This window comes from Schistocerca nitens, chromosome 9, assembly GCF_023898315.1.
Source record: "Schistocerca nitens isolate TAMUIC-IGC-003100 chromosome 9, iqSchNite1.1, whole genome shotgun sequence".
Classification (NCBI taxonomy): domain Eukaryota; kingdom Metazoa; phylum Arthropoda; class Insecta; order Orthoptera; family Acrididae; genus Schistocerca; species Schistocerca nitens.
Window position 1 is genome coordinate 385076675 of NC_064622.1, and position 27482 is coordinate 385104156.

General features: G+C 41.6%; 1 long non-coding RNA gene and 1 pseudogene across 1 annotated transcript in view; both read right to left on the reverse strand.

Moving 5' to 3' along the window:
- LOC126203354 (uncharacterized) overlaps window positions 1-27482 on the reverse strand; it is a 920708-nt gene that overhangs the window by 505738 nt on the left and 387488 nt on the right. Inside the window, exon 2 of the long non-coding RNA XR_007540259.1 lies at window positions 18269-18399. This is a non-coding gene — a long non-coding RNA (uncharacterized LOC126203354). The remainder of the gene's footprint in view (window positions 1-18268; window positions 18400-27482) is intronic.
- LOC126204839 (5S ribosomal RNA) lies at window positions 6542-6660 on the reverse strand (annotated as a pseudogene).

Sequence of the window (27482 nt, forward strand, 5' to 3'; positions counted from 1 at the left end):
GTCACAAAGAGAGGCTCTTTTAGCATTATTATTAAGATACAAATCAGGTTTACTTCAAATACACGCTGTAATGGTCATCAGCGTTAGATATCTTTGAAAATGGATGTGGTGAGCTGAAGTTAGAGCTGTTTCGGCTTGTCGGGCGATATCGACTTTGGTCGTTGCCTCTCAACCGCGACCGCAGGACTTTGAGACGAAAGGTCCATGGCGAAGTGGGGCTTTGGTTGTCTACGGGGACATTATGAGCTGTGGAGCGGAACCAAAAACAAGTTTTCTAGTGACGTCCGGTCTCTCTGTGCAATAGGCGTGAAAGTCTATCAACATCGTGACCTGAAAGAAGTTTTAATTCATCGTTTGGCATCTTCGAGGAACGTGGAGTTGACTATGAGGGAAGTACGGGACGGTCAGAGGCGAGCTCAGCATGGCGGACGGGTGTTTTTCTGCTGTGCTCATTCGTGGCTATTCTCTTCTCCATGGTAGTAGATTGCTGTGGCTTTCCTGTGATTAAGAAAGCGAGTCTCTTAAATTTTGTTTCTGTGAGACTTCCAAGTTGTTCACTGGAACTTTTGCTCTGATATGCCGTCTGCATAAATTTTATTTAACTTATTGTATTATTTTACTAGCCTATAATTGATATCAAGTGTTCTTGGAAGAAGGAGGTCACTGTGATTCAGATTGGTGTTTAAAGGAACTTTAAATTGTTAGCCTCCTACATATCTGAGGCACTAGTCACAAATTACTATAGGAAATTGTAGCCGGTGCCCAATTACTTTAATGTGATGATCATATGTGGGTTGGCTTTGGTTTGCCATGTCGGCACTAAATTACGTAAATGTATGATTAATCACCGTAAACAGTTTCCCTTAAATATCAGCCTTAAATTAAAAGTAATCTAGGTTGTATTTCGCTGCAGTGGCTAAATGATAAGTGCTTATTGCTTATTGCAATACAGTGGCTCACGTAGTAACCAGTCTGTTTCAGCATGTACGGTATACCGGTGTCTCAAGGTTTCTCCGCAGAGTTTACTTGATTATGAGGTACTGAGCCGATTGCAGAAGGGTTTCTCTGCCTCCATCACATAAACTGTCAGATAAAAATTCACTCTTTTAGTTGTAATTTTGTTTTAAGGCTTTCTAGTTTTTAAAAAAATAAGATTCCTTGGTGTTTGCGGGCTCTGGTTTGGCAATTAGGTAGTTATTTTCTATTGAAAGGATACCATTTTCGATCTCTTGAAGTGGCTGGCGTTAGTACATCTGTATGGGAAAGAATCACTTGGTACTGTCTTTGTAGTAGGCTATATCTTAAGGTAACTATTCCGTACTCCAGGAACGTGTCTCTGAGATTTCTCAAATGGGTCATCGGTGGCGGGGTTCATACGGAAGCGGCCCACTCAACCATACACTGTGGACCGACGCGGTCCAGCTAGCGTGCTAGCTTAAACATGGCCGCCGTGTCCGCTTATTATGGCATTCTGCTGTGGCCGAGGCGGGGCGCCAGACACACTTCCGCTCACTTATATTGTAGACAACGTATCATGTTTTGGACATAATGGTTTCCTAGGCACGCCATGAGTGTCAGCACTCAGGGCTTCCTGAGATCTCTGCAGTTAAACCTGTTTAAGTGAGTCCACAGTAATTCTTATTGCAGTACTATATCGGATTAAGTTTATTTTTAGTAAATTAATACTTCTTCAAAAATATACCTGTATTTTCCTTTAAGTTAGGGGAATTAACATTAATTCCTTGTTGATTCCAAAATTCAGTGTAACTTATTACTCGTTTAAATCAAAACGAAAGTTTTTACTTTAAAGGCTTTGTTAAAGAACTGTTCATGTCCGTTGTTATTTGAAAGTAAGTTTTTAAATTTGTACTGTGCCTTATTAGGGACTGTATGTTGACGTTATCGAGAATTATATGCATTCTGGTAATTTATCAGCTCCGCTCTATTTCTCCTGTTACAATTCTTAACCCTTTCTATTATAAATGCTCATAAAACGTTTTTAAAAGTAATTTGTTATTTGAGGTAATTACTCCGTTTGATACAATGTGTTGCTTATCTTATATTAAATTTTAAGAAAAGTTTATGTAATTTGTAACAAAGATTGGTTCATAATTACATGTGTTAAACCAGTGAATAAAGCATCTTACACCCCTCAGACGCAGTCGTTCCCGTAAAGTCTTGAGGGCTTGCAACCAAATACGTCTTCATGCCAGACACACTGGAATTTCATCTTAAGCTGTGGTCTTGAGTTCGACTTCCTAGCTATCCCACGCACCCTAAATCCAAGTCTGGTGATTAGATCTGTTGTGTTCTCATTCATGAGCAGCATAGCGAGAGGTTCCTTCCAACAGGATAACGCTCACCCACATACCGCTGTTGTAACCCAATATGCTCTACAGAATGTCGAAATGTTGCCTTGGACTGGCCAATCACCAGATCTGTCTCCAGTCAAGCACATGTGGGACATCATCGGATGATAAATCCAGAGTCATCCACAAAGAGCATTAACCATTAGTGTAATGAACAAGTGCAACAGGCATGGAACTACATCCTACAAACTGACATGCGGCATCTATACTACACAATGTAAGCACGTTTGCATGCTTGCATTCAACATTATGGAGGCCACACTGGCTATTAATGTACCAGCGCTTCACATTTGCAATTGCTTGTCTCGCTTTTACATTAACCTATGATCTTGCAATATTAATCACTGACATATGCTACCTAGATAAACGTGTTCCAGAAATTTCATTATTCTACACTATTTATTTTTCATTGTCACAATTTTTTTTCGTCGGTGTATATTGAAATGATTCCCTTGATGGACTACCACCTCAGAAAGCACTCTACAAATTACTATGTGCGGGCAGTGGAGTAATGTGATTGCTCAGCAGACAGTTTTCTGCTTACAACGCAGATAGTGAATGTAATGGGCGTATAGATCAAAACGATTTTTGTTATAGCGTATTATTCCAGAACCTGTGAAAGCTACATGTTTGGGCAGGGGAGAGACATCTTTATTCATCGGACGGTTAAAGTGCAAATGTATTTCTGGTCACGTACTAACATTTCATAAAATAATAGTTTGAAAGCTACGATGTTTGGCCAGTGGAGTAACGTGTTTACCAAGTGAACACTTTTCGATGCATAGCGTGAACGATAAATATAAATCTATTGAAGTGCTGCTCGCCACAAAGTAATACCTGAGAAAGTAATATGAAAACTGGGAAGTTCGAACACTGGTGTTAAATATTCAGTCAGCGCAATGACGTCGGGAAGGATCACGCTGCATGTAACATCTTTGCTCTATATTTCCGACTGCAGATACTTCAGTCAACGAGGAGACTGTAGGTAATTCACTTTCTACTGCATTTACATACAAATGGATATTTTCAAGAGGAGAGGTCCGGCGACAGTTCTTAATAACGATTACAAGAATATGGTTTATCGGGCGCCAACGTGGGGTGCCGACACGGCATTCCCCAGAGTTTAGTCTTTTTTTCATTGGACAATACGGCTGTTAGGCAGCTCTACTCCCGTAAATTAGTTTCAAAAACAGTCATGCAATAAATATATAATTTCAATCCTGAGGTTACTTTTACAACTTCTAACAAGGGAACCTCCCCATCGCACCCCCCTCAGATTTAGTTATAATGTGGCACAGTGGATAGGCCTTGAAAAACTGAACACAGATCAATCGAGAAAACAGGAAGAATTTGTGTGCAACTATGAAAAAATAAGCAAAATATACAAACTGAGTAGTCCATGGGCAACATAGGCAACATCAAGGATAACATCAGCACAGGAGCGCTGTGGTCTCGTGGTTAGCGTGAGCAGCTACGGAGCGAGAGGTCCTTGGTTCAAGTCTTCCCTCAAGCGATAAGTTTACTTACTTTATTTTTGCAGAGTTATGATCTGTCCGTTCGTTCATTGACGTCTCTGTTCACTGTAATAAGTTTAGTGTCTGTGTTTTGCGACAGCACCTCAAAACCGTGCGATTAGTAGACGAAAGGACGTGCCTCTCCAATGGGAACCGAAAACATTTGATCCAGGAAAACACGTCTGATATATTCTATACGACACTGGTGACGGCGTGTGCGTCACATGGCAGGAATATGTTGTCGACCCACCTAACTTGCACACTTGGCGAATAGGTAAAAAGATTCTTCTACCTTGCCCGATTTAGGTTTTCTTGTGGATGTGATAATCACTCCCAAAAAACATAAGAGTGTGTCGCATAAACTGCAACAAATGAATGCAACAGTTTCACAGTCGCACCGTTTTCTCTGTGCTCTGTCAAAACATATGTTTTTAACGTTTTCAAATTTTTCCGCGTGTAGGCCGTCAAATCCTGCATATGTCCAAGTAAATCTGAACATGTCCTGGAATTTTGGAGAGCGAAGTTGATTATGTGTGAATGCCTGAACTCTGATAATTGTCTGAAAATAAAAAATTTAACTTTTCACTCGAGGGAAAACTTGAACCAAGAACCTCTCGTTCCGCAGCTGCTCACGCTAACCACGGGACCACGGCGCTCCTGAGCTCACATTATCCTAAATGTTGCATGTGTTGCGCATGGACTACTCAGTTTGTATATTTTGCTTGTTTTTTCATAGTTCTACACAACTTCTTCCTGTTTTCTAGATTGATCTGTGCTCAGTTTTTCAAGGCCTATCCACTGTGCCAACATATAACTAAATCTGAGGGGGGTGCGATGGGGAGGTTCCCTTGTAAGTGTTGCTACCCCTTTCACGTACCTTAATTTCCAGGAACTTTAAATTATTCGGTAATTTAAACATGTTAAATTTGAGATTAACTTCTTTTATTAAATGCTTAAACCGCCTCGAGGGTTCGACGATATAACGCACTATTTGGGCAGAATTTAGCACGATATCCCTCCGGAGGACATCCAACAATTCTATGAATAACTGCTTGCATAAGGGCAGATTTGAAACGACGCGTTACTGACTTGCTCGATTTATGTAGCTCTTTCTCTTGACTAAATCATCCAATTTTTCTCAAATTGTGATCATTTGTATGTCTCTACGTATACATCACATCTACCGAAATCCGTCCCGTTCTGGTCATTCCTTTGTGGCTCGTGTTCACATTTATTAATACCTTTTCTTTTGATGTGGTCAACATTCTTGTAGCATTGATATGTCTTATACATTCGACTGCATTATTGCAAATTTCTTTATTTTATGTTTCCTTCATCCTACATATAATGTATAACAGCAGTGTCTGAGTCACTTCTTTCCTTCTCATGTTTATCCAGATTAAATGTCGAACCTTGTGCTGTTATGGGCAGTGTTCTAGTAAAATACGCGTGTCGTATGCTGTGCGCCATTAAGCCAGTTGGCCACGACCAATCAGGAAAGAGGACATGGATTTTCATTGATGAGACCTTTAAATCGCGTGAAAATTTGACTGGCATTTGTTTATACCTCAGTACACGTCATACAATACTATTACAGAACCATTCCCAGACCTTGCTTACTTTTTTTTTCTTTCAGTCCGAGTTAGTGCAATAATGATTCAATCCTGGGAACAGTCAGGCTTTTATGTTTTTAGTCATTAGAAATGTATCTGTTTTTTTTCATTTTTAATATTTTTTGGTCAAACTTTGCTTTAGTTTGGAAGTTCAGCTATTTTTATTGTTAGGGTTCAGTATGTATACCGTCATGTCTAGCATGAATATTATTAGGGAGGCTCACTTTCGCTACGTAAGGCATAGTATCACTTTGTGCATCATTAGTGTAAGAAATTTCATCATTATATGAAAATCAAACAATATGCTCAAAAAGAAATGGACAGCTTTTGCTGAATAGCGTCCGCGCAGTTCAGTAGTGTTGCTGTACACGCACTACTATAAACAGGCAATGCTGTCGCTTCCATCATCAATATAGCGACAGTTTTTGTGCAAAGGCTATCGCCTGTATCGTCACTCTTACGTTACGGATGGTTTGAAAATGGACATAGTTGTTCGAAACTAGTCACCAGCAATAAATCAGAAAGATACTTCTTAATGCAACTTACGACGGAGTTGCAACGATTTATTTCGATTATAAAACAAGATGCGGACCTATTTCTCACCTGCAACATGCATCAAGTTGGTAAAGTAAATTTTGTCTCGTATCTAGCTGTGTATGCATACTTCACAAGAAACGCTACACGATAATTAAAATCTCCGCCTTCGCGTATACTTCAATCTCGCTGACTTCAGTCGCACAGAAGAACACAAAAATTACATCATTGTGTTTTGAACGATTGTACTGGCAAAATCTGAATATTTGTTACACAATTTTGTACCAAGAATAAATATAAGAACTCAGTCCGAACAGGCCCTGAAAGGCCCAACGGTACCGACGGGCCACCATATCATCCTCAGACCACAGGCGTCACTGGATGCGGATATGACGGGCATGTGGTCAGCACACCGCTCTCCCAGCCGTATGTCAGTTTACGAGACCGGAGCCGCTGTTTCTCAATCAAGTAGCTCCTCAGTTTGACTCACAAGGGCTGACTGCACATCGCTTGCCAACAGCGATCGGCAGACCAGATGGTCACCCATCCAAGTGCTAGTCCAGCCCAGACAGCGTTTAACTTCGGTGATCTGACGGGAACCGGTGTTACCACTGCGGTAAGGCCGTTGTCACCAGGAATAAAGAACAAGAGAAAATATTATATGCCGATCAGTACAAAAGCATTAATCATATTATTACTTGAGCCGTGACATTACTCGTAATGGATTTTATGTTACAGTGTAGCATTTTTGTTTTTGTTTTTTGTTTTTGATTTCGATAAAGATGCAGAGCGGCTGCATAAATAAATAACCTTATTCTAATTTATATCTGTTTCTAAATCAATCGTAGTAATTATTAACAGACTTAAGTTAACATTTGTTCCTATATTACAATTTACTTTATACTTTATTTTGTAACAGATAAAATTTTACTATTCCTATTCATTAAAATATTGTGAAAAAAAATAAAATTCATGTTGTTACATAATCAACTACATTTTGTTACATAATTAGCTATCGTTATAATTAATTGTCATCTTTCTCAAAGAAAGCTACAAAACAGATCAAGTACATTTCGTTGCAGAATCAACTATCGCTATAGTTGAGTGTAATCGTTTTCATAGAAAGCTACAAAAGAAACCAACTCTGCCTCACTGACGTGTACCACTAAAAACATTATTGTGGCTACGCACATAATGCTAGTTCTAATGAGAGTATAAAGTTAAGCGGAACCCGTGAATGGTAATTGGAGCATGCTGCAGAAACAGAAAAAAATACGAGGCAATCTCTCGAAAGCTGTTTAACAAGTGGCAGATTCGGCAAGAATCAACACTGATCAGAGGCTATTGTTGCGGTATTCTGCCAGTGCCCATTAACAACTCACAATACAATACTGTAGAGAAATGAGGCACGGACGCTTGTAGAGCCATCTCCATTTAGCGCAAGATTGTAGTGCGGAGGCAACAGAGTGAATGCTTATAAAATCACATAGGCGCCTCGTGTACTGGTATAGAGGACCCACGTGGCACCGTAGTACTGCATGACGTTTGTACTCAAAAAGTACCACAGAGACAGTGGACGTAGCAAAACAGTAATAGGCTATTCCATTGTTTTTCGAGAGCGCTTCCGTTGTCTTCGTATATTTCGGCTATAACCGTGCAGACGTTTTCAAAGAGCCACATGACAAAATACGATGGGGTAAATGTTCATGCTTCACTGATAAGACTGTTGGCAATAAGAGCATAAATCACAGGTCGTGTATGGTTGTTAAGGGGATCTTATTTCACGAATGTTGCGAAACAGTGGCAATTTCAGGCAACAATGATGGATGGGGATAGCAATCACGCAACTGTCTTTCTAAAGTAGACCACTGAGGTTCAATGGCACTGTATCGGTGCCCGTGGTGGCTGGGAGAGAAGTGACAATTTAATCTCGAGCTCACAAAATCAGTCCTGGACGATAAAGTTTGCGTGGACAGGGGCCCTGGCGTCTTTCAACACAGCATAACCATCCGGCAACAAATTACACACCGGGATGGACGTGATCAGAGAAACTGGTCAGATAATCAAACTTCCTGACATATTAAAACTGTATGCCGTACCGAGACTCGAACTCGAGACCTTTGCCTTTCGCGGGCAAGTGCTCTACCACTTCCCCGCGAAAGGCAAAGGTCCCGAGTTCGAGTCTCGGTCCGGCACACAGTTTTAATCTGTCAGGAAGTTACATATCAGCACACACTCCGATTCAGAGTGAAAATCTCGTACTGGTCAGATAATCCGTGGCACTAATGTGAACATGCATAGTGATCATCGGACCCGTGGAGTGCCATGATATCACTGCCAAAATCACCTTGGAGCCTCTTGGGACTTGAACTAGGCGAGGAACTGGAAACAGTGTGTAACAAGACTCTTCCAAGCAAATGACATTGTTCCATTGCTCTGTAGTCCTGGTTTTATGGATTCGGCACCACGTTGTGTCAACGACGAGTGGTTTTGGGATTCCAACTGTCCCTGTAATTCCCTGCTTGTGGAGCTGCCTCCGTGACAGTTTTGTGCTGACAAAATTAGCGAGGGAGACATCAGTTACGCAGAGAGTGTTGCAGATATCCTCCTCTTATTTTTCGTCTTAATTCTCTTCAATGACCACCCTCACGATCGCTTGGCACACACTTTCATCAACTTTGAATACTTTTGGCATGGTGCAGCAGAATCAGCAACTGCAAAATGTAATTATATTAAATTTCAGCCTCCAGTTGCAAAAGCAAAGAAATTTTACATAGGTTTCGGCTACAATAATGTAGCCTTATTCAGAAATGTCACAATATAAAAATTGACAAGGCCAATATGTGGCATGTTTTAATTTAATTTATATTGTTACATTTCTGAAGAAGGCTACATTATTATAGCCCAAACCAAGGTAAAGTTTCATTGCTTACGCAACTGGAGGCTGAAATTTAATACACTCCTGGAAATTGAAATAAGAACACCGTGAATTCATTGTCCCAGGAAGGGGAAACTTTATTGACACATTCCTGGGGTCAGATACATCACATGATCACACTGACAGAACCACAGGCACATAGACACAGGCAACAGAGCATGCACAATGTCGGCACTAGTACAGTGTATATCCACCTTTCGCAGCAATGCAGGCTGCCATTCTCCCATGGAGACGATCGTAGAGATGCTGGATGTAGTCCTGTGGAACGGCTTGCCATGCCATTTCCACCTGACGCCTCAGTTGGACCAGCGTTCGTGCTGGACGTGCAGACCGCGTGAGACGACGCTTCATCTAGTCCCAAACATGCTCAATGGGGGACAGATCCGGAGATCTTGCTGGCCAGGGTAGTTGACTTACACCTTCTAGAGCACGTTGGGTGGCACGGGATACATGCGGACGTGCATTGTCCTGTTGGAACAGCAAGTTCCCTTGCCGGTCTAGGAATGGTAGAACGATGGGTTCGATGACGGTTTGGATGTACCGTGCACTATTCAGTGTCCCCTCGACGATCACCAGTGGTGTACGGCCAGTGTAGGAGATCGCTCCCCACACCATGACGCCGGGTGTTGGCCCTGTGTGCCTCGGTCGTATGCAGTCCTGATTGTGGCGCTCACCTGCACGGCGCCAAACACGCATACGACCATCACTGGCACCAAGGCAGAAGCGACTCTCATCGCTGAAGACGACACGTCTCCATTCGTCCCTCCATTCACGCCTGTCGCGACACCACTGGAGGCGGGCTGCACGATGTTGGGGCGTGAGCGGAAGACGGCCTAACGGTGTGCGGGACCGTAGCCCAGCTTCATGGAGACGGTTGCGAGTGGTCCTCGCCGATACCCCAGGAGCAACAGTGTCCCTAATTTGCTGGGAAGTGGCGGTGCGGTCCCCTACGGCACTGCGTAGGATCCTACGGTCTTGGCGTGCATCCGTGCGTCGCTGCGGTCCGGTCCCAGGTCGACGGGCACGTGCACCTTCCGCCGACCACTGGTGACAACATCGATGTACTGTGGAGACCTCACGCCCCACGTGTTGAGCAATTCGGCGGTACGTCCACCCGGCCTCCCGCATGCCCACTATACGCCCTCGCTCAAAGTCCGTCAACTGCACATACGGTTCACGTCCACGCTGTCGCGGCATGCTACCAGTGTTAAAGACTGCGATGGAGCTCCGTATGCCACGGCAAACTGGCTGACACTGACGGCGGCGGTGCAGAAATGCTGCGCAGCTAGCGCCATTCGACGGCCAACACCGCAGTTCCTGGTGTGTCCGCTGTGCCGTGCGTGTGATCATTGCTTGTACAGCCCTCTCGCAGTGTCCGGAGCAAGTATGGTGGGTCTGACACACCGGTGTCAATGTGTTCTTTTTTCCATTTCCAGGAGTGTATAGTTACTTTCGTCAACGTTCTAACTCATTACGAGTGTTCAGACGATGTTTTTCCGCTTTTCCTGTGAGCGGTATAAATCCTCTTGAACAAAAAGGGCCGGCCGCTGTGGCCGAGCGGTTCTAGGCGCTTCTGTCCGGAACCGCGCTGCAGCTACGGTCGCAGGTTCGAATCCTGCCTCGGGCATGGATGTGTGTGATGTCCTTAGGTTAGTTCTAGGGGACTGATGACCTCAGATGTTAAGTTCCACAGTGCTCAAAGCCATTTGAACCATTTTTGTGGCTGTTGTGTGGAGGAATGGTAAGCACGTGAATGTGCATATGAACATTCTGTCTCTCTTGAGCGGGAGGAACGCATTCTGTAAGTTGTTGAAGGATGTTCCAGTATCGGCACACGACACGTCACCGTAACATGCGACACATCTCATTGTGAAGTAGCGCTGGTAAGTAGCTATCTGTCTCTTCCTACATCGTTGTGACGTAGTTCAGCTATCGGTATCACCTTCAGTACGAACAGGTCCCCCGCCTACCGAGAATGGAGAACAGGAAAACGCCTTCCGACATGTATTTCTTTATCACATACCGCCAATGGTTGGTTTGCTTTCTTAGTTCTGTTTGCAAATGAGGAAGCGCTGGAATAAGAATTTCTCACAACCAATACTTGTTATGTACTGCTGCCATTTCACCGCAAGAGACTGGACGAATTTGAAGTCGCAAAGTGTGCTCCGTTTACCTTGTAAAAAGTGTATTAGAATATCGAACACAATCAAATTAGTAGTAATCAGTAGTAGAGCTGCAAAATACGACAGAGCGCGATAGCGTTCTTAGCTGAGAGTAATCGTCAAGTGTAAGATTCGTGTGAACACCAAGGGAGTTTTACCCTGTATTGCGTTCATGATAAATATATATCTTGTTTAACCTCAGGGCTTTTCATTTATTAGACGGCTGTTTAAACGGAGGTCCAGAGCCAGAAAACCATAGTGAAATCGAGGACGACTTGCGTATGATCGGCACTGGTTGTAGGAACTGATAGTCGACCCGCAACATAAATCTATGTCGCGTGTTGCGTATGGCTAGGCGCACAGACACACTGTTGTTTGAGTACTCGCATGCCGTCTCAGTGGAAAACATTCACAGCCCTCAAACTCTGCGCGGTGGCAGTTGATCGTGCTGGATATATTAGTTTCAGCTTCTATCTGCTCTCAATCCTTTGGTCCATAAAAGCTCATGACACAATCATAATAACTAAAATTAAAATGTTTGAAACTCTAAATATAATATGTTCCGGTCAACTATGAATTTCTCCACTATTAAATTCTCTTTACCCAACAGATCGAAGACGTAATTTCTAAAACTCTTTCACCTCAGTTATACTCGTAGTCAAGGTGAAAAACAAGTGCAACAGTCTGTCAAGTGAGAAATGTATCGCTGTTACTGTACTATGCATATACCAAACTCTGTGAAGCGTTATTCAACGTGTCCATAATGTGTTCAAAATGGAGAAACAAGTATATAATGACAGTATGAGTACCTTACCTGTAAATGTGACACTGATGTACGAAGAGAAATCTTTCGAGCTTAAAGGATTTGTTGTTTTGTACAACAATCAAAATTTAGTCGGTAGACTGACGTAAAATATGGAATGGTATGATGTCAACTGAATAGGAGCGAACGCACGACGCGAGTTCTGACGTAAATGAACTTGAAATAAGCTGCTAGTTACTTTCCTTCTGAGCTGATTTCACGGATGTTAATGTTGATAAAACAGATATGAGTATTACTGATGTTTACGAAAAATTTGGTATTATACTGTACTTGCCGGAAGGAAGTTTGATTTCCTTTTCTGGGGTGCAAACAGTTTTTCCTATTAGGATTGTTATAATCCTAACAGGAAAAACTACAACTGCTTGAGATGTGTTAAAAATGAGAGAATTCACGTTCTGTTGGAGAGCTTTCACCGCTTACTGTGAGATGACAAAAGTCATGGAGTAGCGGTATGCACAGGTACAAATATGGCGGTAATATTGACAGCAAAGGACTTGGAAGAGCAGTTGAACGGAATGGACAGTGTCTTGAAAGGAGGATATAAGATGAACATCAACAAAAGCAAAACAAGGATAATGGAATGTGGTCGAATTAAGTCGGGTGATGCTGAGGGAATTAGATTAGGAAATGAGACACTTAAAGTAGTAAAGGAATTTTGCTATTTAGGGAGTAAAATAACCGATGATGGTCGAAGTAGAGAGGATATAAAATGTAGACTGGCAATGGCAAGGAAAGCGTTTCTGAAGAAGAGAAATTTGTTAACATCGAGTATAGATTTAGGTGTCAGGAAGTCGTTTCTGAAAGTATTTGTATGGAGTGTAGCCATGTATGGAAGTGAGACATGGACGATAACTAGTTTGGACAAGAAGAGAATAGAAGCTTTCGAAATGTGGTGCTACAGAAGAATGCTGAAGATAAGATGGGTAGATCACGTAACTAATGAGGAGGTATTGAATAGGATTGGGGAGAAGAGAAGTTTGTGGCACAACTTGACTAGAAGAAGGGATCGGTTGGTAGGACATGTTTTGAGGCATCAAGGGATCACAAATTTAGCATTGGAGGGCAGCGTGGAGGGTAAAAATCGTAGAGGGAGACCAAGAGATGAATACACTAAGCAGATTCAGAAGGATGTAGGTTGCAGTAGGTACTGGGAGATGAAGAAGCTTGCACAGGATAGAGTAGCATGGAGAGCTGCATCAAACCAGTCTCAGGACTGAAGACCACAACAACAACAACATTAGCAATATGGCGTACAAAAGGAATGAATGGACAGTGCTTTGGCACAGTTGTCATTTGATACTGAGGTGATTCATGTGGTAAGGTCTCTGACATGATAATGGACGCACCACGGCAATTAACATACTTTGAATGGCAGCTGGAGCTAGATGCATAGAGTATTCCATTTCGGAAGAACATGCCCACTTGGAACATGCCAACATGGATGACAATGCGCCATGTCACCGGGCCACACATTTTCGGAATTACGGAGGGTTGTAGAAGCAGCATGTCACAATATTTCTGCTGGGGACTTCCAACAATTTGTTGAGCTCATGCCACGTCGAGTTTCTGCACTACAGCGAGAAAAGGAGGTCCGACACGATACTATGAGGTGTTTGGTCAAATGGCTCCGAGCACTATGGGACTTAACTTCTGAGGTCATCAGTCGCCTAGGACTTAGAACTACTTAAACCTAACTAACCTAAGGACATCACACACATCCATGCCCGAGGCAGGATTCTAACCTGCGACCGTAGCGGTCGCGCGGTTCCAGACTGTAGCGCCTAGAACCGCTCGGCCACACCGGCCGGCATTATGAGGTGTCCACTCAGTTTTGTCTCCTCAGTGTATGATGATTTTTTTTAGTTTTAATTAATTTACGAAAAGTGTTCCCGTACAGACGCTTTGACGTTGCTCCTAGTCTTGCACAAATTATGCATTTAGCATGAGAATACACACATGTAAATAAATACACATATATAATTAATCTTACTAATATTTTAGGTTTCTGTGAATACCGAGTCCTGGAACTCTATACTCACCCGTATTACTGCTTCTTCGCCCGTTTCAGTACAGCAGCAACGTACAGACACGAAAAAAATATCGCTGTCGTAGACTTTGACAAACATTTTACGTATAACTGTAGCAGTTCATAATTTCATAGCTTAGTCACTTGGTTCACTCTACCGGACGTATTTACCTAATATTTATCGCTAGTTTTTGGGTTACTCATTTGTCTTCTATATTCGTTTAAATGAAACAGCTTGTTCTTTTCTTTGAGTAAGAATACTGATGACGTGCACTATACAGCTCAATAAACATTTTTGTAAATGGTCATACACTGTACTCTGTTCTGCTACCGAAACAATTTTTCGGCTACAAAGGCCACAAGAAAGTCTCTCCCCGAACCCATGTTTTTTACTCAGCCTGTAATACTATTAATAAGAAGATGAGTAACTGATTGTACAACTCAAAGTCTAGTCAGATGCTTAACATAAGGTTGATTTACAGTTTATGGAACGTACAGAGATGAGTACGCGGCTAAATTGCAGATATTTTAGCTAGGACACTACGATATACAAAATACCGATGTGACTGGTCGAATTAAAGCTCTAAAGAGGAATGGAGAAACTGGTATAAAACGATTTTAGGGAAGATCAGTTTGGATTTCGGGGAAATGTAGCAACATCCTAGGAAATACTGACCCTATGACTTATCTTAGAAAATAGGTTAAGGAAAGACATACGACCATTTATAGCGTTTGTAGGCTTAGAGATATATTTCAGCAATGTTGACTGAAATATTCTCATTTAGATTCTGAAGGTAGCAAAGGTAAAACACAGGGAGCGAAAGGCTGTTTAGAACTTGTGTAGAAACCAGGTGTCAGTTACAGGACTCGAGGAGCATGAATGGGAAGCCGTAGTTGAGAGGGTAGTGAGACAGGTTTGTTCCCCTTCCTCAGTGTTACTCAGTCTATACATTGAGCAAGCAGGAAACTAAACCAGAGAAAAATTTGGAGTAGGAATTGAAGATCAGGGTGAAGAATTTAGAAGTTTGACGTTTGCCGACAACGCTGTAATTCTGTTAGAGACAACAAAAGACTTCGAAGAGCACTAGAAAGGAATCGAGATTATGTTGAAAGGACACACGACAAACGTCAATAAAATCAAAATGATGACAATGGACATTAAAAGTAGTCGATGAGTTTCGCTGGTTTGATAGTAAAATAACTGATGATGGTCGATGTAGAGAGGATATAAAATGCAGACTGGCAAGAGCAAGAAATGCCTTTCTAACGAAGAGAAATATAGATTCAAGTTTTATGAAGTCTCTACTGAAGGTACTTCTACGGAAGTGAAACATGGACGGTAAGCAGCTCAAACCAGGACAGAATAGAAGCTTTTGAAACGTGTTGCTACAGAAGAATACTGAGGATTAGGTAGGTATATCATGTAACTCATGAAGAGGTACTGAATAGATCTGGGAAGACAAGAAATTTGTGGCACAACTTGATTAAAAGAAGGAATTGGATTTTCAGCAGTTACTGGGAAATGAAGAAGCTTACACATAATAGAGTAGCACGGAGAACTGCACCATACCATTCGTTCTACTGCAGACTACAACAACAAAACGAACAACTACAAAGCACACATGCACACACACACACACACACACACACACACACACACTCACCCACCAACACACACATATACATATACGCATACACAAATGTAAAGTTCACTAAATTAAGGAGATTGCAAATGTTGTGTTTATTGAAAGCTAGTGGAAGACTTCCAACCATTCGCCTTTGCTGTAGTAATTTGAAAACATTTTCACTTTTTGCTACACAATTTACATAAAAATCCATCTCCTCATTTTTTGCCACCTGTGAGACATTCCGTACATTTCGCTCCCCATCAATATCGGTGTCGTAGCATCAATATGACGACCAAGGGTTCCATCGAGATATCGTGAAGTTTCTACATCAACCGACGCAACGTCAGAGGGCCCAGCAACATATAATGTTTGACTCATAAGCTCCCTCAGCGTTTCACGTTTGTTGCAGAACAGCATCAGGCATATACTTTGCCTGTCTCAAGGTCCAAAAGATAAACAAGAAATCTGTTGTTAAATATGAGAAGCCGTTAGTGTCCGGGTGATGTATGTGGTGAACAGTATTCCACCTGGATCCTGGAACAACGTTGTTATACTCGTTGCAGCAGCTTAATAATCAATCACACAACAGTTGGTGTTTTTAAGATTAGTTGGAGAGGAATATAATCAGATTTTAACGCCAAATGTGAAATTCTGTCAATAAAAAAACCAGGTTCAAGGTATGTGCGTTGCTGCGATGTGCCAGGGTGAGATACTTCCCAAAAAAAAGACAAAAAAATCGGAATGGTTTCATATAAATAATGCCAAAAACTGTGTTATGAACTGTGTGGGAGACTCCACGGTTATCAATCGTTTTTGCGCTCTTTCTGTGAGTATATTATTTATTCGTAATTCAGTCGGACTGTGTGAAACGCATAGCTGGCCCGATGCCATACCCAGTTGATTTCGTATGTGAAACGAAGGACATCAGCTTTTAATTTTATAGCACTGTGATCTGAACTTAGTTTTTAATGTAGTACTAATACATATAAGCTGCCCAATTAAGTGAATTTCTTATTTTTATATTTTGTCTATGTTACGGAGGACCAAATACACTTGCAATATATTTCGCACGAGTTAATACGCCGTATTATCACGTATCATAATTTTACTAGACTTATACATAGTGGATTTTTAGCAATTATAAAATACATATGCTGATAACATTCATGTAATTATCTAATTACATGACCGTGATTATCAGAATATAAATTTTAATGTTGCGCAATTGACAAGAGCACTGTGGTTTACTCGTACATATAAGGAATATGAGTGAGTTGTTGATAACATAGGTTATATAAATTAGTTTCTCATTTCCTTAGTCTGTATTATTGAAATATGTAAAACATAGAATTGTTCTTAATGACTAGAGGCTTGCAGGAATTGTTGTTGTTGTGGTCATCAGTCCTGAGACTGGTTTGATGCAGCTCTCCATGCTACTCTATCCTGTGCAAGCTTCTTCATCTCCCAGTACCTACTGCAACCTACATCCTTCTGAATCTGCTTAGTGTATTGATCTCTTGGTCTCCCTCTACAATTTTTACCCTCCACGCTGCCCTCCAATGCTAAATTTGTGATCCGTTGATGCCTCAAAACATGTCCTACCAACCGATCCCTTCTTCTAGTCAAGTTGTGCCACAAACTTCTCTTCTCCCCAATCCTATTCAATACCTCCTCATTAGTTACGTGATCTACCCACCTTATCTTCAGCATTATTCTGTAGCACCACATTTCAAAAGCTTCTATTCTCTTCTTGTCCAAACTGTTTATCGTCCATGTTTCACTTCCATACATGGCTACACTCCATACAAATACTTTCAGAAACGACTTCCTGACGCTTAAATCTATACTCGATGTTAACAAATTTCTCTTCTTCAGAAACGATTTCCTTGCCATTGCCAGTCTACATTTTATATCCTCTCTACTTCGACCATCATCAGTTATTTTGCTCCCTAAATAGCAAAACTCCTTTACTACTTTAAGTGTCTCATTTCCTAATCTAATCCCCTCAGCATCACCCGATTTAATTTGACTACATTCCATTATCCTCGTTTTGCTTTTGTTGATGTTCATCTTATATCCTCCTTTCAAGACACTGTCCATTCCGTTCAACTGCTCTTCCAAGTCCTTTGCTGTCTCTGACAGAATTACAATGTCATCGGCGAACCTCAAAGTTTTTATTTCTTCTCCATGAATTTTAATACCTACTCCGAATTTTTCTTTTGTTTCCTTTACTGCTTGCTCAATATACAGATTGAATAACATCGGGGAGAGGCTACAACTCTGTCTCACTCCTTTCCCAACCACTGTTTCCGTTTCATGCCCCTCGACTCTTATAACTGCCATCTGGTTTCTGTACAAATTGTAAATAGCCTTTCGCTCCTTGTATTTTACCCCTGCCACCTTCAGAATTTGAAAGAGAGTATTCCAGTTAACGTTGTCAAAAGCTTTCTCTAAGTCTACAGGAATATTAATGAAAATTTCAATAGCTTTTTGTCTTACTTTTCGTTCTGTTCGTTCAAAATATGGACAGAATGTTTCCCATATATATGGAAATTTCTGTGTATTAGATTAAATGCTTTTATGTGTCGAAAATGCTATCTCTATGTTTTATTATTGTTCAAGAGGTGAGGTTGTTAGCTAGTGGAAGCAGTAATGACTTACTGTTGAAGAAGCAGCGGTCCTTCCTCACGGAATGAGCAGCGAGCGGCCGTGGAAGCGATCACAAGCGGTGGTCAACGCCGGTACAGCAGTAGCGCGTTCATGCTGTCCCCGCCGGGGACTGAGAGGGAGTCCTGGAACATAAGACCGATCTCATGCTGCATTGGAAACCCCACGTGTCACAGGGTCTGACCAACTCAAATGAGCGGTGTTGTGTAAATAACTGTAGACGGCAGCAGGAATGTACAACTACCAGAGATTTTGACACTTGTCCACAGATGGAGTGAGCGGTTAACACTTCCCAAAACTCATTTTTTTTAAATTTTTGTGAGATAGTTCCCTCTACCGCTAGACGTCTCACTCACCCGTTATATTTTAATCCTGGTAAAAAGTCTGCACTGAAATCGTGAGAAATGGTCAACATTCTCTGCGTTCGTTTAGAAAACAGTGATCTCTAAGCAACCATTTCCAAACTCATCTAAATTTTGTCCGTTATTTTCTTCAGTGTACCGACTAAGTGAATGTAGCCCTGTCTTTGTTTATATTCTATGATAATTGTAGTATCCTTACAATCTCCGAAGTGCTAAACATTGACTGCCGCGGAAGTAACATGCTCTATGCTTCCAACAATATTTTGTCTTCAGCTTGTTTAAAGACTGACACAATCATATAGTTTATTGCATAGTCTGATTGTTAGTCATGGAAGTCTATAGCCAGTGGACCACCTGTGTACAGAACTTGTGTGCCACCAAACCAAGAGATGAAATTAAAAAAAAAGGTAACAGGACAATTGACAAAGTTAGGTACAACCAGTTATATTTGGGGAAGCAGTAAGCTTATTGTATTTGAACTACATCATTAAACTATGGGTTTATTTCTGTAGGTGGATATACACGTATCTCTTAGGAGACTCGAGTCAGTTTTTGTTGTGTAACCAGCCTGCCTAGTAGCATGAACTGGCCACAAGCTCGAAATCTCTTCGCCGCTACCACTCTTACATGCCACCGTGTTTGGAATCTGACTAATATGAGAACCACAATTGCCTGAGGACAGGTATCATTGTTCTCGAGGTGTAAAAGGCTTGTCACTTTGGTGGATACATAATTCCCAAGGAACTTCTAGCAAACAGTGCGATATGACTGTTTCCTCACTGCAAAATTACAGATTCGGGCAAAAACATAAAAACACTCCGTGAAATGCACGTCTGAACATAAATGCAGATGCTAGGCAAGCCTGCTGGATGAGCTGTTGTGTTTGATCTCGAACAACTTCTGAAAACACGCAATCGTTTGGAGATTTTTCTTTGACAATAGTCATCTTCGAGGTGTCGTCCGGAGAGTGAAGCCTGAGGTTACAGTTGGTACTTCACGAAGGCATCAGAAGCTAAATACTATCGTTATCAGACGCAGCAACGACATCGGCGATGACACCCGCTGCTGGATGTCTACTTAGAGTACAGGGCCGCTCGCGCCACTATGAGATGGTCGACTAAGAGAGCAGCATCAGCACAGTTCAGATCTAGCAGTGCTAATACTATTAGTCTGAACTGTGTACCAAAGTTTAAAGTAAATGTTCCTTGGTATGTGGGTGTTCTTCTGTATGAATCAAATTTAAGTAGTCTTTCCTGTACTCTGCAACGGTGATAAATACACTGCCGGGAAAAAATTAATACATCTGGAAACACGACATCGATTTTGATCCGATGACGACATATACCATCTGGGGGACAGTAGGTGGCTCTGAGCACTATCTACCGGTTCTAGGCGCTTCAGTCTGGAACCGCGCGACCGCTACGGTCACACGTTCGAATCCTGCCTCGGGCATGGATACGTGTTTTGTCCTTAGGTTAGTTAGATTTAAGTAGTTCTAAGTTCTAAGGGACTGACGACCTCAGATGTTAATTCCCATAGTGCACAGAGCCATTTGAACCAAGCACTATCTGCGGTCATGAGTCCCCTAGACATCACACACATCCATGTCCGAGGCAGGATTCGAACCTGCGACCGTACTGGTCGTGCGGTTCCAGACTGTAGCGCCTAGAACCGGTAGATAGTGTTGTACCACCAGGATACCGCCCACCCACACACTTCTCGTAAAACTCAGTGTGCTATGCAACATGTGCAGCAACTTCGCTGGCCAGCAGAATCTCCAGATTTGTCTCCAGGCGAGTACGTGCTGGATATGATGGGATGAAAAGTGACAGGTGCGGCTCGTCAACCAACAACTCTTACTGCACTTCGTGAACAGGTTGAGAAGATCAACACAACGTTTCGCAGAAGAGCATTCTCCATCTGTACGATCGACGGGATGCCTGGGGCAGTGCTTGCATTGCCACTTGTAGAGGCTCCATAATTTACTAATATGGGTGTTTCAGCATGGCTCGATAACAGGTACCTGAAAACGCTTGTGCTGTTGATCTGTAAATGTAATCATTTCATGTACTCCATTTGCATTGTTATGACAAATCTTTAGTGAATTGGAAACATCCAAAAGGGTGTACTAATTTTGTTTCAGCAGTGTATATATTGTCATTCGAGTGGACATGCAATGTATGTAAATTAGATATTCTATGTCGAAGAGTTATAGTACAATGAACTAATGTTTTATGTATTGTGGTATCCACTTGACCTCCTTATGAAGTAAATCTAGGCTTTTACGACACATTGAAATGTGTGACAATAAATCCTCGGAACACCAGTTTAATAATAAGCGGTTACAAAAGTTTATGTGGTGCTTATGAAAGTGACAGAAGGCTGGAAGGTCCCACTGGTGGTCTGTCTCTATTCTAACACTCCCTTCGGTTGTTTAGCTATCTACTGAGCTTCGTTGTTAATGTCGAGTGTCCTCAGGTGTATAGATAAATGCCTAAGTCTCGTAGTCCATTACAACACAGTTACACCGCTTTCTGACACATGTAGTCTCCAAAAAATGACCACCATGATATAAATACACATTCCTGTATAAATACGAGGACATAAAATATCAAATACTCTCCATAAGTGAAAAAGTATTTTCATATACAGAGATGAATTGTGGTGACTTATCCAATGGCTATTAACAGCTGAGCTGTCCATTTTGCGGTTCTTTACCCCTTTTTATTATACGGCCCTTACAACAGTATATTACTTTATAACTTTCACAACTTGTGCCCTATTTCATCATATTATGTATATGCATAATGTAACAGGGAAGAAATTTAAAAAGAAATAACGTGGACCAGTGACATCGTAATTCTGCCAGAAACTGCGAAGACATGGAGGATCAGCTGAGGAGAATGGATATTGTCTCGCACAGGAATAGTAAGACAACCATCAATAAAAAAAGGTAACGGTGACGCAGAGTAATTAAGTTCAGACAGATGACGCTGAAGGAGTCAGATTAGGAAATGAGACTATAAAAAATTATGTGCGAATTTTACTATTTGGGTGGCAAAATAGAAGATGAAAGCAGAACTAATGACGTTATAAAATACAGATTGAAAACAGCAAGAAAAGCTTTCTGTAATATAGAAATTTGTTGACGTCGAATAGTAACTTCGGTGTTAGAAAGCATTTTCTGAAGTACTAGTCAGGAATGTGAAGTGAAATGTGGATGAAGAGCTGCACAGCTAAGAAAAGACATTTTTTGAAATGTTGTGCTGCATATGAATGCTGAGGATACGTAAGTAGATTGGATAACTAATGAAGATATACTGGATGGAGTAGAGCAGAAATATTTCCGCGGCATGACTTTGCAAAAAGAAGGGATTGGTTGGTAGGCATCAAGGTTCAAATGGCTCTGAGCACTATGGGACTTAACATCTATGGTCATCAGTCACCTAGAACTTAGAACTACTTAAACCTAACTAACCTAAGGACATCACACAACACCCAGCCATCACGAGGCAGAGAAAATCCCTGACCCCGCCGGGAATCGAACCCGGGAACCCGGGCGTGTAGGCATCAAGGCATCGTCAGTTTGCTGTTGGACAGAAATATGGTGGGTAAAAGTTGTAGTGGAAGAGAAAGGCTTGGCTCAGCAACTGGGTTCAAGTAATGTAGGTTTCTCTAGTTACGCAGACATTACAAGCCTTGCACAGCATATACTAAAGTGGAAAACTGCGTCAACATAATCGTTGGATTAAAGATTACAACACACAATGTGCAAGACTTAAGCATTCACTAAAATTCTAGTTCGATAAATAAAAGAAAGAGATATAGTATGTATTCCTGTCAAGAGAAGAAACTTCGTTATGGTGGAGGCTAAATCACATCCTATAAAATAACAACACGTGACTACATTTTCATTCCGACTATATTAAAAATGTGTAGCATTTTTCATTGTTGTGATCGATAAATGTGACGCTCATATTTGTTACATTTCAGCACAAATGGACTCAATTTGTTTGAGGATAACCTCGTTTGATTGACGTCGGCATTACCCATTACCGCTATCCGTATTTGACGTAAATCACTAATATCACTGTCAGCAAATTACGGACGGGGAAAATTACTCATCAGCAGATGGTATATAACGCTACGTCTGACGACTACAAAAGAAGGCAGGTGTACCAGTTTTGCGGAATTTCAAACTTTTGGCAGTAACTGAGTGAAAATGTAAAGGATTATGCGACATACGTGTTCATCTGTCAGATACCTTTTCAGTCACTGCTACTAAAATCGTATTTATACGTGGGAGTGAAATGGGCCATTTACTAACTCTGTGGGGATTGTTTCAAAAAGTTTTATCAGATTTCACAAGGGTGCACATTCCGCATGAATGAAGGTAGAAACTCGGGGTGGATATTAAATTTACACTGTACTGCAACAATTTTGTTTTCAAGAGAACGGTCCGATTTTACAATTGTATTGATTATACAAGTATGCACATACGGCCTTCGCGAACGTCTCGCAATTACTTTTAGTATCAAAGTTACCATTTTACATCAGGAACGTTCAATGAGCCCTTCACCAGACGTAAGTAAACATTCAAATTCGTTCCACAATTTTGGAAAGATGTCTCCAGTTATTGTATTCACTGCTGGTGCTGTGCGACATCTTTCACAAAAATCGCACACCGTAACAAAAATTGTTTGTGACTCAGTGACAGGATGTAAGTCCAATTCGACGTCAGTTCAGAGACTTGCGGCACCTAAACAAACCCAATTATCTAAGCAGGTACCGGATACCTACCATTCGACGTGGAATCCGGCCTACATGTCATTCCTGGCCACTCCACACATAGTTGACATATTCAGAATGGATTAGAGGTGGTTTAAACATTTTCGCGTCTGAACAGGCAGTCGATTCCGCGACCTATTGGCTTCCAGGCACGCTCCTTACCGTCACACTACCATTTCCGGCATCAGGTTCAATTTCCTTCGAGCTTAACGATGCTGTGCGATATACACTGATCAGTCAGAGCATTATGACCACCGACCTACCATCGGTGCAAATTCGTCCAGTCGATAGCAGCGTCACCTCGCGACGACTGACCACTATAATCCGTCCATCACAAGAATAAACCAGATGTAAGCAACACAAATGCTCTGATTGGTCAGAAGTCGTAGCACACGTACCCTGGTGATGTTTCGCTCTTGGAAGTAGGTCCTACTTATGTATTAGATATATTATTCCTCAGTTACATTAAATGAAACTTTAAGATATTCAAATGCATTAACAGCCATCAACGTTTTTTCTTAATTACGCTTTAGCTACGTAGTTTTTATTTCAAAAGTCGTGTAAAGCTACAGCCTCTCCAGCGTTGTGCTCTGGTTGTCACGCTGCTCTCTGTTCCGTAGTGAAACACGCGCTTGAAACACAGTTCCGAGAAATAGGCTGTTCTTAATGATTTCCATAAATTTACGGAGCTTGGTTCAAATCTCACCAGTATCATTTATTTTCTCGTTCAATTCGAAATCCCTACATCTCGTAACTATAAAACTCATCATCGTTTTTTATGAATAATACACGTCTTCTTGTTCCTAATTACATATTGGAAGCGAAATTCCTGTTTCCATTTCAAATATAAATTCTTAATTATCGATGTTTTACGAAAGACTGTTCGTAAAAGTTGTTTAAATTAAGAAAACAAAACAATTTAATTTTGCAAGGCAAAAATGAAGAACCAAATCCTCTTTTATTGGACTATGTCCATCGTTTTATACCACAGATATAGGTAAGTACCGTAAAAACATGAAAAACAATCATTTTCACAGCATCGAGCACATCATGCAAATGCTGCATTTTTACATTTCCTACTATACCATTACCATATGAACCCAACAGAATTGATCTGGAGCCAAGCTGCGGGATTTGGCCCTAGAAGTAACAAGATTATTAAGCTGCCATATGTGCTGGAACTGACGAACGCAGCTTTTTCACACGTCACTGCCGAACGATTGCGGGATATAGAACGGCTAGTCATAAAATACAGCCGGCCGGTGTGGCGCTACAGTCTGGAACCGCGCGACCGCTACGGTCGCAGGTTCGAACCCTGCCTAGGGCATGGATCTGTGTGATATCCTTAGGTTAGTTAGGTTTAAGTAGTTCTAAGTTCTAGGGGACTGATGACTACAGCAGTTAAGTCCCATAGTGCTCAGAGCCATTTGAACCATCATAAAATAAGAAGAGAATATGGTGCGCCTGGTTGGATTGATGGATTCTGTTGTTGATAGACTCGTTATCAACGTTGTAGGTGAGGTTTCCAGAACTGAAATGTGTTTCTCGGATTCGGATAAGGGAAGAGCTAAGAGATTGCCAGACGACTGACTGTAAGTAATACCTTCAGTGGCTTCAATATTTAACTGTACGGTGAAATCCTTCAATAGTCTCTTCCGTTACACACAGCTTATGCAGAAAAATTACCCTGTGGTTAAGTCAGGATCTTTCTCATTCTTGTTTTTAAATTAGAATAGTACGTTGGATAAAAAACGATAACATGTTATGACTGGGTGTTGTGTGATGCCCTTAGGTTAGTTAGGTTTAAGTACTTCTAAACCTAGTTCTAGGGGACTGATGACCATAGATGTTAAGTCCCATAGTGCTCAGAGCCATTTGAACCATTTTTTTTTATAACATGTTTTCGTCTAGACGTCTGAAGAGCATATTGTTGGAGAATTACAATGTATTATTTCATTCTGCTCAAAAACTAAATGACATTCGAAGCAGTATTGCTCCTCTGCTCGTCTCTTTTTACGTGTGAACTGTAGCTGGCTACGTCACTGCTACATCACTGGCAACTCTCTCCAGTGACCTACCAAGGCCTCATTGCTTCCATACCACGACGCGTCGCCTTTGTTATCCGTGGAAAAAGTGGACACACCGGCTATTACGTAGGTGGCTACGTTGTTCTGGCTGATCAGTGTACGAGAGCGTGCTGAAAGGTAATGCCTCTGAATTTTTTATGCTCTAATCAATATCGGTTAAGGTATTACATGTCGTACATATTACTCGGTCAACTTCCCCGCGCCGGCCGGTGTGGCCGTGCGGTTAAAGGCGCTTCAGTCTGGAACCGCGTGACCGCTACGGTCGCAGGTTCGAATCCTGCCTCGGGCATGGATGTGTGTGATGTCCTTAGGTTAGTTAGGTTTAATTAGTTCTAAGTTCTAGGCGACTGATGACCTCAGAAGTTGAGTCGCATAGTGCTCAGAGCCATTTGAACCATTTGAACCAACTTCCCCGCATTCCTGACGCGAGTTGCAACCCTCTGTAGGTAGAGAGCCCCGAGTTGCAGCATGTAACCTGGTGGAGCACAGTGTAACTATATCATTGGGTGAGGAACACCGCGATATAATCGAGTTTCGCATCCGAAGAGTTTGTCCACACATGAGGCACTCTCCCCTTCAGCATGACAAAGTAAGGCCACACACGACTGCTGCAACATGTGGTACAACCCGACATCTTGGTTTCACTGTCATCGATTATCCTCCATACATTCCGACTTGGCCCCATCCGATATTCGTCTGTTTAAAAAACGTAAAGAACACTGTCAAGGACTTTACTTTGATAGTGAAGAAGTAGCGCTAGCGGAGGTGAGGTTGTGGAACCGTAAACAAAGTCAAACATTCTACAGTGCCGGTGTCAATAAAATGGTCTGTCCTTGGGAGAAATGTGTTCGTCGCCTGGGCGACTACGTTGAGAAATAAATTTGTAGACGTGAAGAATATAAATGTATAACGTTAATAAAGTTAATTCTATTTTTAAAACTTTTAGAATTTTCCCGTAAACCATTCAGAGGCATTACTTTTGAGCACGCTCTCGTAAGTTCGCCCCTTACGAACGAAGCCGATCTATAGTTACAAAAGTCGTTCTTAAGAAATGCTCTTACGGGGAGGTTCCAAAGTGGTGATGTTCGTCTCATCGCTGAAAACTAAAAGTGAAAGGAAGTGGTTGACCCCTATCTCCAACCCAAGGATGAATTCTGCAAAATCAATCCCGTCTTGCTTTTTTTCGTCACGAAGGTCTTCTAGCATACATAGCCCGTAATGTTCACTATCCACCCAGCTAAGCTGACACTCAGCGTAATGACTTATGGGAGCGACTGTAAATGTGCAATGCCTTTACGGGTGATCCCACTAACCACCAAGCCAACAGTCAGCTTACATTGTGCAAAGAGTTTAAAATTCATGGAGTGGCTATACGTCCCTACACATTCGCTATGTCTGATGCAAATTAAAGCACACCGACCGGTCATGATGCATATTAGTATTCAATAACCAATGGTTATTTAATTCGAGGTAATGTTTTTAGAAGGGAAGTAAATAAAATATTTTAGGTGGCTTGGCATACTAGCTGATACCTTTTACCCCAGAAGAAATGACAGTTCAAATTGCCTCAAACATGGCGGACGTATAGCGACTCTATGAAATGTAGACTCTCTGATTTTTTAGGACTATGAAAGAAACACATCGGCAAAGAACGCACCAGACGTGCAATTCAGGAATGGATAACTCAAGGCTGACACGGCAAGCAGACTTTTATATACCTACGTGCAAAACTCTGGTATGCTTTCTACGCCTAAGAAAGAGCACAGGGCTATGACCTGCAGATTTACCTTGCATAAACAATGAGTATTCATAAACCGATCGTGGCGTTGTCGAATGATTTGAACTATAAGAAGTGTAATGCCTTACTATCACGGAAACAATATCTCAAAATTATTAGTGAATTTCGTCTGCTGAAACGGAGAATGCGAAACGTCTATTGTAACTGTGTTACCACCGCCGCAACTCGGCGCA